The sequence below is a fragment of the Mus caroli genome, unplaced genomic scaffold, assembly GCF_978045245.1.
Source record: "Mus caroli unplaced genomic scaffold, Mus_caroli_1 scaffold_4, whole genome shotgun sequence".
Taxonomy (NCBI): Eukaryota; Metazoa; Chordata; class Mammalia; order Rodentia; family Muridae; genus Mus; species Mus caroli.
This window is the reverse complement of record NW_028227259.1, coordinates 138,070,190-138,080,031: the sequence shown is the minus strand read 5'-3', so window position 1 is coordinate 138,080,031 and position 9,842 is coordinate 138,070,190. Positions and strand designations below refer to the sequence as shown.

Genomic DNA, 9,842 nt, shown 5'->3' with positions numbered 1-9,842 from the left:
GTAGGAAATAAAGCTTATGTAGTACCATAGAGCTTGATGGACCAAGTTTGTTCCTAAAGTTTATCAAATGGAGCAGCATTGACTATCTCCACATGACCATAGCCACTAGGATTTCTTTACAGACAGCAATGATGGGATCTGAGAGTCTGTGATAGTGAATGTTACCCCCTTGTAAATCCTTGTGACTGGCTTCTGGTACTTGCATTGTATCTTCATCTTTTCTTCTTATAAGTGAGTAAGTAAAACACATACAAAGACTGACGTCTTCTCCTGACCCCATGTCTGAAGATGTGTCTGTCTCTGTGATACCTCTTCTATGTGTGTATTTCCTGAAATACATCACACAGTTTCCTTAGCTTCTGGATGACAGGCTTAAAGCTTTGTTGGTTAGAGGAACACTGAGGGGACTCTAGCCAGCTCGAACAAAGTTAGATTATATCCCTAAAGCTAGCCCTAAATGTCCATTTCCTCATTTGGCTACTTTGTCCTCCTGGGGATGACTACCAAGGTCTAGCTATCAAAGTGCTAAAGTCTAGTATTCAAAAGCCCCCTTTGGCTCACCTAATCAACATGCCCAATTAAAATGAAAACACATTGTCCAAACATGGGGTTTCCCCTTTTACCTTTATAAACTGCCATTTTCCTATGGGCCATGTCTGTCTCCTCTCTATCCAGAGGCAGTCCTTTAGGCCCCCACCCCCAGGGACAAATATCTCCCCCTTGTTCGCTTCCTCTTCTCCCTCATCCTTTATCTCCTGTCTTATTCCCTGCTCTCTGTCTCTCTGGGACAAATAAATCTCCTTTGTGTTGAGAACTTGGTGCTGAAGATCCTGAGCTGATACCAATCCTTTCAAAGATGGTATGAGCATCTTCCCATGCTGCTCAGGGATAGGTCCATATAAGTTGTTCTTGGCCCCTATCATAACTTAAAGGGAAATTTACACAATGTCCTGAGCCCTTGATGTCCTGCAGATGAAGGAGGAGAATGTCCTCAAATTCCTTGCTGAGGGAACCCACTTCGGTGGCACCAACCTTGACTTTCAGATGGAGCAGTACATCTACAAAAGGAAAAGTGACCATATCTATGTCATAAATCTGAAGAGGACCTGGGAAAGGCTGGAGTTTGCAGTGTCATATCCTTCAGGAAGACTGGCCAGGCGGCTGTACTGAAGTTCACTGAAGTGAACTGGAGCCACTTCAATTGCTGGCTACTTTATACCTGGGACCTTCACTAACCAGATCCAAGCAGTCTTTCAGAAGCCATGGCTTCTAGTGTTGACTGATCCCAAGGCTGACTACAAATCCCTTAGAAAGGCCTCTTAAATCAACCTGTCCACCATTGCTCTGTGTAACACAGATTCTCCCCTGGGCTATGTGGGTATTGCCATCCCATGCAACAACAAGGGAGCTCACTCAGAGGGTTTGATGTGGTGGATGCTGACCTAGGATGTGCCGCACATGCGAGGTACTATCTCCCGTGAGCATCCATGGGAGGGTATTTCTGATCTTTACTTCTACAGAGTCCCAGAGGAGATTGGGAAGGAAGAGCAAGCTGCTGTTGAGAAGGCTGTGACCAAAGAGGCCTTTCAGGATGAATGGTCTGCACCAGCTTCTGAGTTCACCTTTGCTCAGCCTGAGGTGGCCACCTGGTCTGAGGGTGTGCAGGTACCCTCTTGTGCCCATCCAGAAGTTCTCCACAGAAGACTAGTGTGTGCCGCCAGCCACTGAAGATTGGTCAACAGCTCTCACAGTGCAGGCCACCGAGTGGGTTGGAGCTACCACTGAGTGGTCCTGAGCCCCTCTGCAGACATCTAAGTACAGGGGAAAAAGGTTGAAGGAAAGTAAAGTTCCTAAAAGATGAAAAACAAAACATGGTATAAGTAGCTCAAACTGCCCTCTAGCTACCCTTTCCAGTCTTTTCTCACACACAAGCTTCTTTCACACCAACAATGGTTAGAGCCATCATGGTGCCATAATGTTGTAACACATCAATGCGTTTGCTTCCCATGACTGCTTCAAATCTTCACTCAACTTTAATGATTCCCTTCATAGGAAATCTCCTGTGTTCTTCTCTCATGAGGCAGGTTTGGTTACTACCGTACCAGGCAACTACCTGGTCTCTGTTAGGTCTGTGTGTCTGTGGGTGTTTTCTTTTGTTGATCTGGTTTTAGATCTGTCTTCTTGCCAAATTAAGCAACATTGTATAGCTTTTTCCTCTGAGTGGAAATGGTCCTTCCTGTAGGGAGGGGGAAAGCTCATACAACTTACAAGGTTCAGGAAATGCATGCAATTTATAAGCCTCAGGCAACACACACAATTTACAAGTTTCAGGAATTTCAGGAAACCTACAAGGCTCAGAAAGCTGCAAGATTCACAAGGCCTTTACCTAAGGTTGTATTAGCAATAGCAATTGCTGACAAAGATGGCTCTTTTCCATGGAGCTTCCTGGAAATTGTTCAAGGAACTCCAAAGATACAGCTTTTGTCAGTTGTTGCAGAGCTATGCTGGGGTTGGCTTTTTGATGTCACAACTGTCTATGCTCTTTTAAGCAAATAAATGTTCATCACTGCTCCTGTAAGTAACTCAAACAAACTCATTCCTTGGTCTGTCATTAGTGCTCTAATAGCTGACACTTTGCCTTATATGTAAGCCATGTAGATGTTTTCTGGTGATTGGAATATTCTTTCATGGAATGGGAGAAGCTCCTAAAACACCCAAGCAACTTACAAGAACCAGAGGCTCAGGAAACTTATCAGACTTCTTAGGCTCTTCCCCTTTCTTATACAAGAAACAACTGGTAAGTGATAGGCAGCTCTTCAGTGGTCTAGCTGCCTGCACATTGTGCAGGGAGCTACATCCTAGTGTGTGTGGTTTTTTGGTAGTGAAGGTGCTGAAGCTACCCATGCTCTTGTAAGTAACCCCAATAAAGTCACTGGTTCACCAAGCTTCAGTTGGATGGAATTATGTCTTTGGTCTGTTGGTGGGATCAGAGAAAATCCTGATGCAGTGATGTCCTGTGTGAATGTGTGCTGGTGACATGGGAATGACCATGCCAAGGATCTCAAGAGCCTCATACTTACAGGGAAAAGGCAAAGTCTTCCCCAGGCTAGGCTCATTTCTCCAGGAAAATGGTAGAGTCTTCCTGGATTGAGTATGAATGTTGATAGTGCATGTAGGAAATGTCCATGGAGTTTTCTTCCTCTGGATATTTACAGTCTGAAGACTGCTCCCCTGTAGAGACCTCTCCAACTGAGATTAGCTAAGCCTGCCTCCTTGGTCCAGCTGTATACCAGAGACTCTGGCTCCTTATTTACCCGTAATAACCTTAATTTCTTGTTCAGCTATATGCAACAACCTACCTCTCTATTCAATGTTAAATAATAAACACTGAGCTTCTGGGGGTACTGTGGCTTCCCCATCAGAGAGACCAGTCCATATAATCCCACAATTTTTGTGTGTCCATGTGTCAGTTCATCTGTTAATTCTTAAGTTCTCTTGGCTCCTCAGTTGGGTCCATCTCTGGAGTCTTGAAAGGACTTGGTCATCTGTCTTAGCCTCTCTATTTAGTGTGAATTAATATAGTCCACCTTGGCAAAGGCTCACAACAATGTTTTATGTTCCAGTTATTCCCAAATGTTCCTAGCATCATGTCCAGTGATCAAGCTCTTTGCAAATGTTCCATTTCTAAAGATCAAGTAAAGGAAATGAATTATGGATGCTGAACGGCATACCATGTCTTCCATTCGTCAACCCTATTCTACTCTGCTGCTGAGGCCCTGGGCTCCTAGGACGAAGAGGAATAGTCTCATTCTGTGTTTCTGTCTTCAGCACTAGGTTGACATTTCTCCAAAAGTAGGTCTTTTCTCCTCACCTGCAGTGAGATTCTTTCCCCCATCGTAACATAAGGTAAAGAGAAGGCTGGAGTGTGGCTACTTATAACCCCAACCAACCAACAATTTTTTCTAAAACTATGCACTAAGGTTGGAGATTCTATTGTGATTATGCCTATGTTTGTGGACAGAAATATGGACACAGTCATTGTTATAGAAGGGGTGAGTGAACTTCTGAAGACCAAAATTTGAAAAGGAGACAACACTAGGACTTGGATACCTTTTTTAGCTATCCCAAGACCCTTCTTAGAGACAGTGGCTCCCATCTCTAGTGTTCCTTTATGTTCAGAAAGATGTAATGTTTGCCAGTAAACATCACTTCCACTTTTCTCTGAGTTGCTTGCCACTCTTCTAACTAGTTAATGGAGAAAATGAACTCAATAGCTTAGAGTGGTGTCCACTCTTACTTGGTGTCTTAGTTAGGGTTCTATCGCTGAGAAGAGACACCATGACCAAGTCAACTCTTATAAAGGCAAACATTTAATTAGGTCTAGCTTACAGTTTCAGAGGTTCAGTTCACTATCATCATGGTGAGAAGCAAGGCACCATTTAGGCAGACATGGTACTGGAAGAGCCAAGAGTTCTACATTATGATATGAAGGCAACCAGGAGGAGAGAGAATGCCATCTGCAGGCACCCAGGAAGAGGGTTTCATTCCATACTGGGCAGAGCTTGAGAATAAGACCTCAAAGCCCACCCCACAGTGGCACACTTCCACCACCAAGGCCACACCTACTTTAACATTGTGACACCCCCCACTTTCTGGGCTAAGCATATTCAAACCACCACACTTTGTGATGTAGAAGGTAAGCCAATGCCCTGAGAGGCAATAGATACAGAGGCAAAATGCCCCAGTAGAATTCATTGCCTTTACTTGCTTGGATCTGGCATTGCTTTAAAGTGGATGAGCTCATGGTTCCTGTGCCAGCCAGAGAACTCACTTCCTGGGCAACCAAACTCCTCCACCTGCAGTGCTAGAGAGTCCTAATGTGCTTGCCTGCCCAGTGGGATTTTTTTCACATGTCCTCAGTGTAGTTCTGCCTGGAGTTTGGAATCCATATGATAAACAACAGTTGGTCATGAGTTACTGAAGCCTATTGGCTAACTATGGAACAGAATGCTTGCCAAAGGAGGCTTTTGATTGAGCCTGGGCCAATCAGGATGAAAATGGGCAAGTCAGTTGCTGTTTTGTCTCCAACTGGGCTCTGAGGTTAGGAGATCCATATCAGGCAAGCCTGCAGTGATTCTTCACACCTTGATCTGAAGGCAACCAGGAGGAGAGAAGAGACTGCCATCTGTAGGCAGCCAGGAGGATGGTCTTATTCCACACTGGGAAAACCTTCCAGATTCAGTTTCTGATTCCTGAGTGATGCTCACATGGCTTCTGGGTGGGAAGTGCCATCTCATGCCCTATCTTATTGAATTCTTCCATGAAACCTGTGACATACATGGAGCTTGGTTCTTCTTTTAAAGTTTTAAAAATTAAAGTTGAGATATGAGATGATAGGACTGAAGCTGCAATTAGATTTTTTCACTCAAATTTGAGAATACATTCTGTCAATGGCCTTCCTTCCTTCCTTCCTTCCTTCCTTCCTTCCTTCCTTCCTTCCTTCCTTCCTTCCTTCCTTCCTTCCTTCTTTCCCTTTTTTCCTTCTACCTTTTACCATCTCCTCTCACTCTCCAAGTCTCTCTTATTCCTCTATCTCTTCCTGGCAGGTATTAGAGAAATCCAGGCAGGGGAAACCTTAGGTTCCAACCATCACCACTGTCTTTACCCTTTTCCCTTTTATAGTTCTGCACTGCTAGGCTTGGAGTCCAGGGCCTTGAACATGCTGTATAAGTTCTCCACCACTGAGCCAAACCCCCAACCCATCACTGGCGGATTCTAGGCAGGTGGTTCATCAATGAACTATACTTTCAGCATCTAGATGAGCAGGGACTTAGACATGCATGGTTGTGCCTTGTTTGTCTTATATGGGTTCTGGGGATCTGAACTCCAGGACTTTCCTGATTGAGCCAATCCTTCTGTCCTTCTTTTGCTGTCAAGAGTCAAAAGTGGGCATCTCATGAGGTTAATGGCATTATGTAACTAGCCTGAAATTGGACACATTTAATTTTAAAAGACTTATTTCTTTAATGCTTCATATGGCAGAATCTGGTCATGTGGTCACCTAACAAAACTCATGTGGCATTTAGAAGGAAGAAGTTTCCGAATGTTTATATGTATGTCTGTGGATGGGTATATGTGCATGTGAGTGTAGGTGCCCAAGGAGCCCAGCAGAAAGCATCACATTCCCTGGAGCTGGAGTTACAGGTGGTTGTGTGCCATCTGGTATGGATACTGGAATCTAAACTTGTGTCCTCTACAAGAGCAATCCATACTCGTAGTTGCGGGACCACCTCCCTAGTCTTTGCCATATCCAATTTTAATTGGAAAATTTACATCATGGAAGGTCTAGGGTATGCAGGTACATCGACGTGTGTGTATGTGGAGGTCAGGTGAGAATCTCAGCTATTGTTCCTTCAAGTGTCATCTATTTGTTTATATTGAGGTAGGGTCTCTCACTGGCTTGGAACTTACCATTGTAGCCTAGGCTGTCTAGCCAGTGAGCTCCAGGGACCTACCTCTCTCTGTCTCCCTAATACTGGGATACACATACTTTCCACCACACTTGGCTTTTTATTTATATATATATATTCTGGACATGAACTCAGGTCCTTATGCTTACAGGGCTTATCTTTTGATAACTTCATTGATATTGCTATCTTTGTCTTTCACATGGCAGGATCTGGTCATGTGGTCACCTAGCAAAGCTCCTAAGCAACATTTAGAAGGAAGAAGTTTCTGGATGGCCATGTCTCTGTCATGCTGGGGAAGGCCTGTTTTCATTTGGTACCAGGTCTACCGAGATAACACAGAACTTCTGATCACCAAGATCTACAAAGATTCCTGTCTGCTCTAAGAGCCGGTGAGTGTCTTCCTTTCATATTGTTGAACTAAACAAGCATAGTGTCCAAGGCTGATTGGCTTCATGTCTTGTTTTTGGCTTGGATCCCAAGTGTCTTTCATTTGGCAGTAGAGCCAGCCCTTTACAGTTTAGTCAGCTCAAAATGCTAATGAGAGTATTAGCATCCCCTCACCTCCCCGGAAACACCATCCAGAACCCCCACCCCCACTTCCAAATCTTTAGAGAGGCCAAATCTGAACTTGTTTCATCAAGGCCAAATGTCAATCATAAGAAGAAATCTATATGAAATTTTAATTGCAGGATGTGCTGAGCAAATTTAATGAGTGAAATAAGAGAGGGGAGAATTCCCCCATTCTCGGGGCATGCATAATGTTGACTTAAATGGACTCTCTGGGGGTGCAGGGAATTGCAATTTTGGAATTTACACACCGAGAGAGCAAATCGAGTGGACCCGGAAGGTGAAGGTCATAAATCAGAACCATTTAACCAGCTTTGAATGATTGCTCCTGCTTGAATGGTGGAGAGTGTTGGCTGCAGCCCCAGCCATCACCGTGACTCCAATTGCCGAAATGCCACTCAGTATTCATAAATCAGCGGTCATTAACCCTCTGAATGCTACCTGTCGGGTTCCTAAATACATCTCCAACCTGCTAATGGAGGTTTGATGGGCAGTCGCTCTCAAGGCAAACAAATGACAGCACCACTTTGACAGAGCTGGAAGTGTGTCCTTTTGGAACACCAAGTCGCTTTGGGGTGATGATGTCTCTGCAGAAATCGCTCTTTGCACAAAAAAGATCATTATTATTTTCCCCTAACACTTGTCATCTCCATAGACGACAGCTTTGATGTTTATGTCTCAATTGCGGGAAATTTGCAGAAGATCTGATCCAGAGAGTCGAGAGCTTCAATTCAATTGCAGGTTCATTCCTGTTTACCCACAGTAATTGGAAAATAAGTGCATGGCCCAGCAAAAGGCCATGGCTTTTACTGGATTGCAGGGGAGGAAGCCAGGGGAAGAGACGAGGGAAAGACATGGTAAATGGGAGCGTCCGTCACTTTGGTAACAAATTTGGGAAGAAATGGAGAAATGGAAATGAGAGCCTGAACTCAGAGGGACATGAAACCAGAAAGCGATTTCATTACCACAGACACTGGAGTCTGTGTTCATTTTCTCCGTAGCTTGTCTCTGGGCTGGATTCATAAATTATATATAATGGTGACCAGACTTGTGGGGAAGAGCATCGTGCTGTCGCGAGTAATAGGTACCACTCCACAATACTGCATTTTAAATCTGCCTTAAGTGAGATTTGTTATGTGGGTGTTGGGAGAAAGGCTGGGAGATTTATCTCATGCTTGCTTTCGCCTTGAAAAAAAAAATGGACCAAAGGAAGGGAAAGCCAAAAGCAATGCTATTTCCAGGCTTAGTCACTCAGAGAAATAGAGGACATTTCTTTCACTTCCAATTTACTAGTCAAGGAGAGCAGAAAATGTTTTATTTTTTTTAAAGATTTATTTTATTGATTAAAAAAATCATGTGTATTGATGTGGGTAGGTGCACATATGTGTGAGTGCCTGGGGAAGAGAGAGGAGAGTGTGAGACCCCCTGGAGCTAGAGTCACAAGTGGTTATGTGCCATGTGGGGTGCTGGGAACTGAATTCCATTCTTCTGCAAGCGCAGTGGGTGCTCTTAACCTCTGAGCCATCTCTCCAGTCCCTTCAAACCATCTTAGATGTAAAATCCTCCCATGTCCTGCTCCACGTAAGAAGGAGTAACAGAGAGGGCTGGTCTTGGGTGCTCAGAACTCTAGATCTGAAATCCAGATGAATTTTTATGAGAGGAATAACAATTAAAAACAAGCAAGCAAACAAATTTTAGAATTGGGCATGTGGTTCAGTTGGTAGTGTGTTCGTCTAGCATGCAAAAATTCCTGCCTTTGATCCCCAGCACTACATGAACTGGGCATGGTGATGTGTGCCTTCAATCCTAGCATGAAATTCTATCTCTAAAACAAAGAGAGCTGGCAAAATGGGTAAGTGAATAGAAGCCCTGTTGTCAAGCCTGATGACCTGAGTTTGGTCCTCCCAAACCTACATGTACACATACATGCACACACATACTCTCACACGTGTGTGCATACACATGCACTCCCCCAACACCATACCACACACACCATACACATACATGTACACGTGGGTACACACACACACACACACACACACACACACATCCCATAAATACATGAAAAAAAAAACCCTTTTTCTACCCCTATTTGTTTGCCACATCATGCCGTTAGGTCTCAAAGCTTCTACCTCAGCTGTATCCACTGATACAGTGCTCGAACACTTTTCCTCATCCTCCTGCCCAGGAAGTTCTTTCCTCCTTCCCTGGGGCAGAGCCATTGACTGACTCTCTGGCGCCCCCTAGTGTCTTCTGAAGAAAAAAAAAGACTCTACAACATTTACTAAATTTATTTATTGTGAAATGTTTATAAGCACAGATCTTAAATTCTAGGGACTTCTGTGATCTCCAGGCCAAGTTGTCCCTAGACAACAGCAGACCCGAGAGAACTGAGTGCTTCATTTCATGTCCTCAGTAAGAATCCTGGGTGTGGCCAAGACCTGGCAATTGAACAAGCTTTCCCTTAGAGGAATCTGAGATTACAATGAAGAAACCAAAGGAACCCTTTGTTGCTACTGTGGAATGGGCAGAGGGAAAGGGTGGCGTTATTTTTCTGTAAGAAACCTGTTGAAATGTATAGGGGGAGCTGAAATGTGCCAGAAGGGTAAAAAAGAAAGATGGCGGTATGGTTTGAATGTAAAATGTAACTCATAAACTCATGTGTTTGAATACTTGGTCCCCACCAGATGGCAGTGGTGTGTGTGTGTGTGTGTGTGTATACAAGTGAGTGTGCATGCCTGTGAGTGCAGGTGTGTGCATGTATATATATATATTGTGAATCTTTTTCTGGGGAAGAAAACACAC

At 44.0% G+C, this 9,842-nt stretch overlaps 1 pseudogene; it reads left to right on the top strand.

Moving 5' to 3' along the window:
• The first annotated feature begins 945 nt into the window (after positions 1-945).
• On the top strand, positions 946-1,795 carry LOC110295512 (small ribosomal subunit protein uS2 pseudogene; annotated as a pseudogene).
• The last annotated feature ends 8,047 nt before the right edge of the window (positions 1,796-9,842 follow it).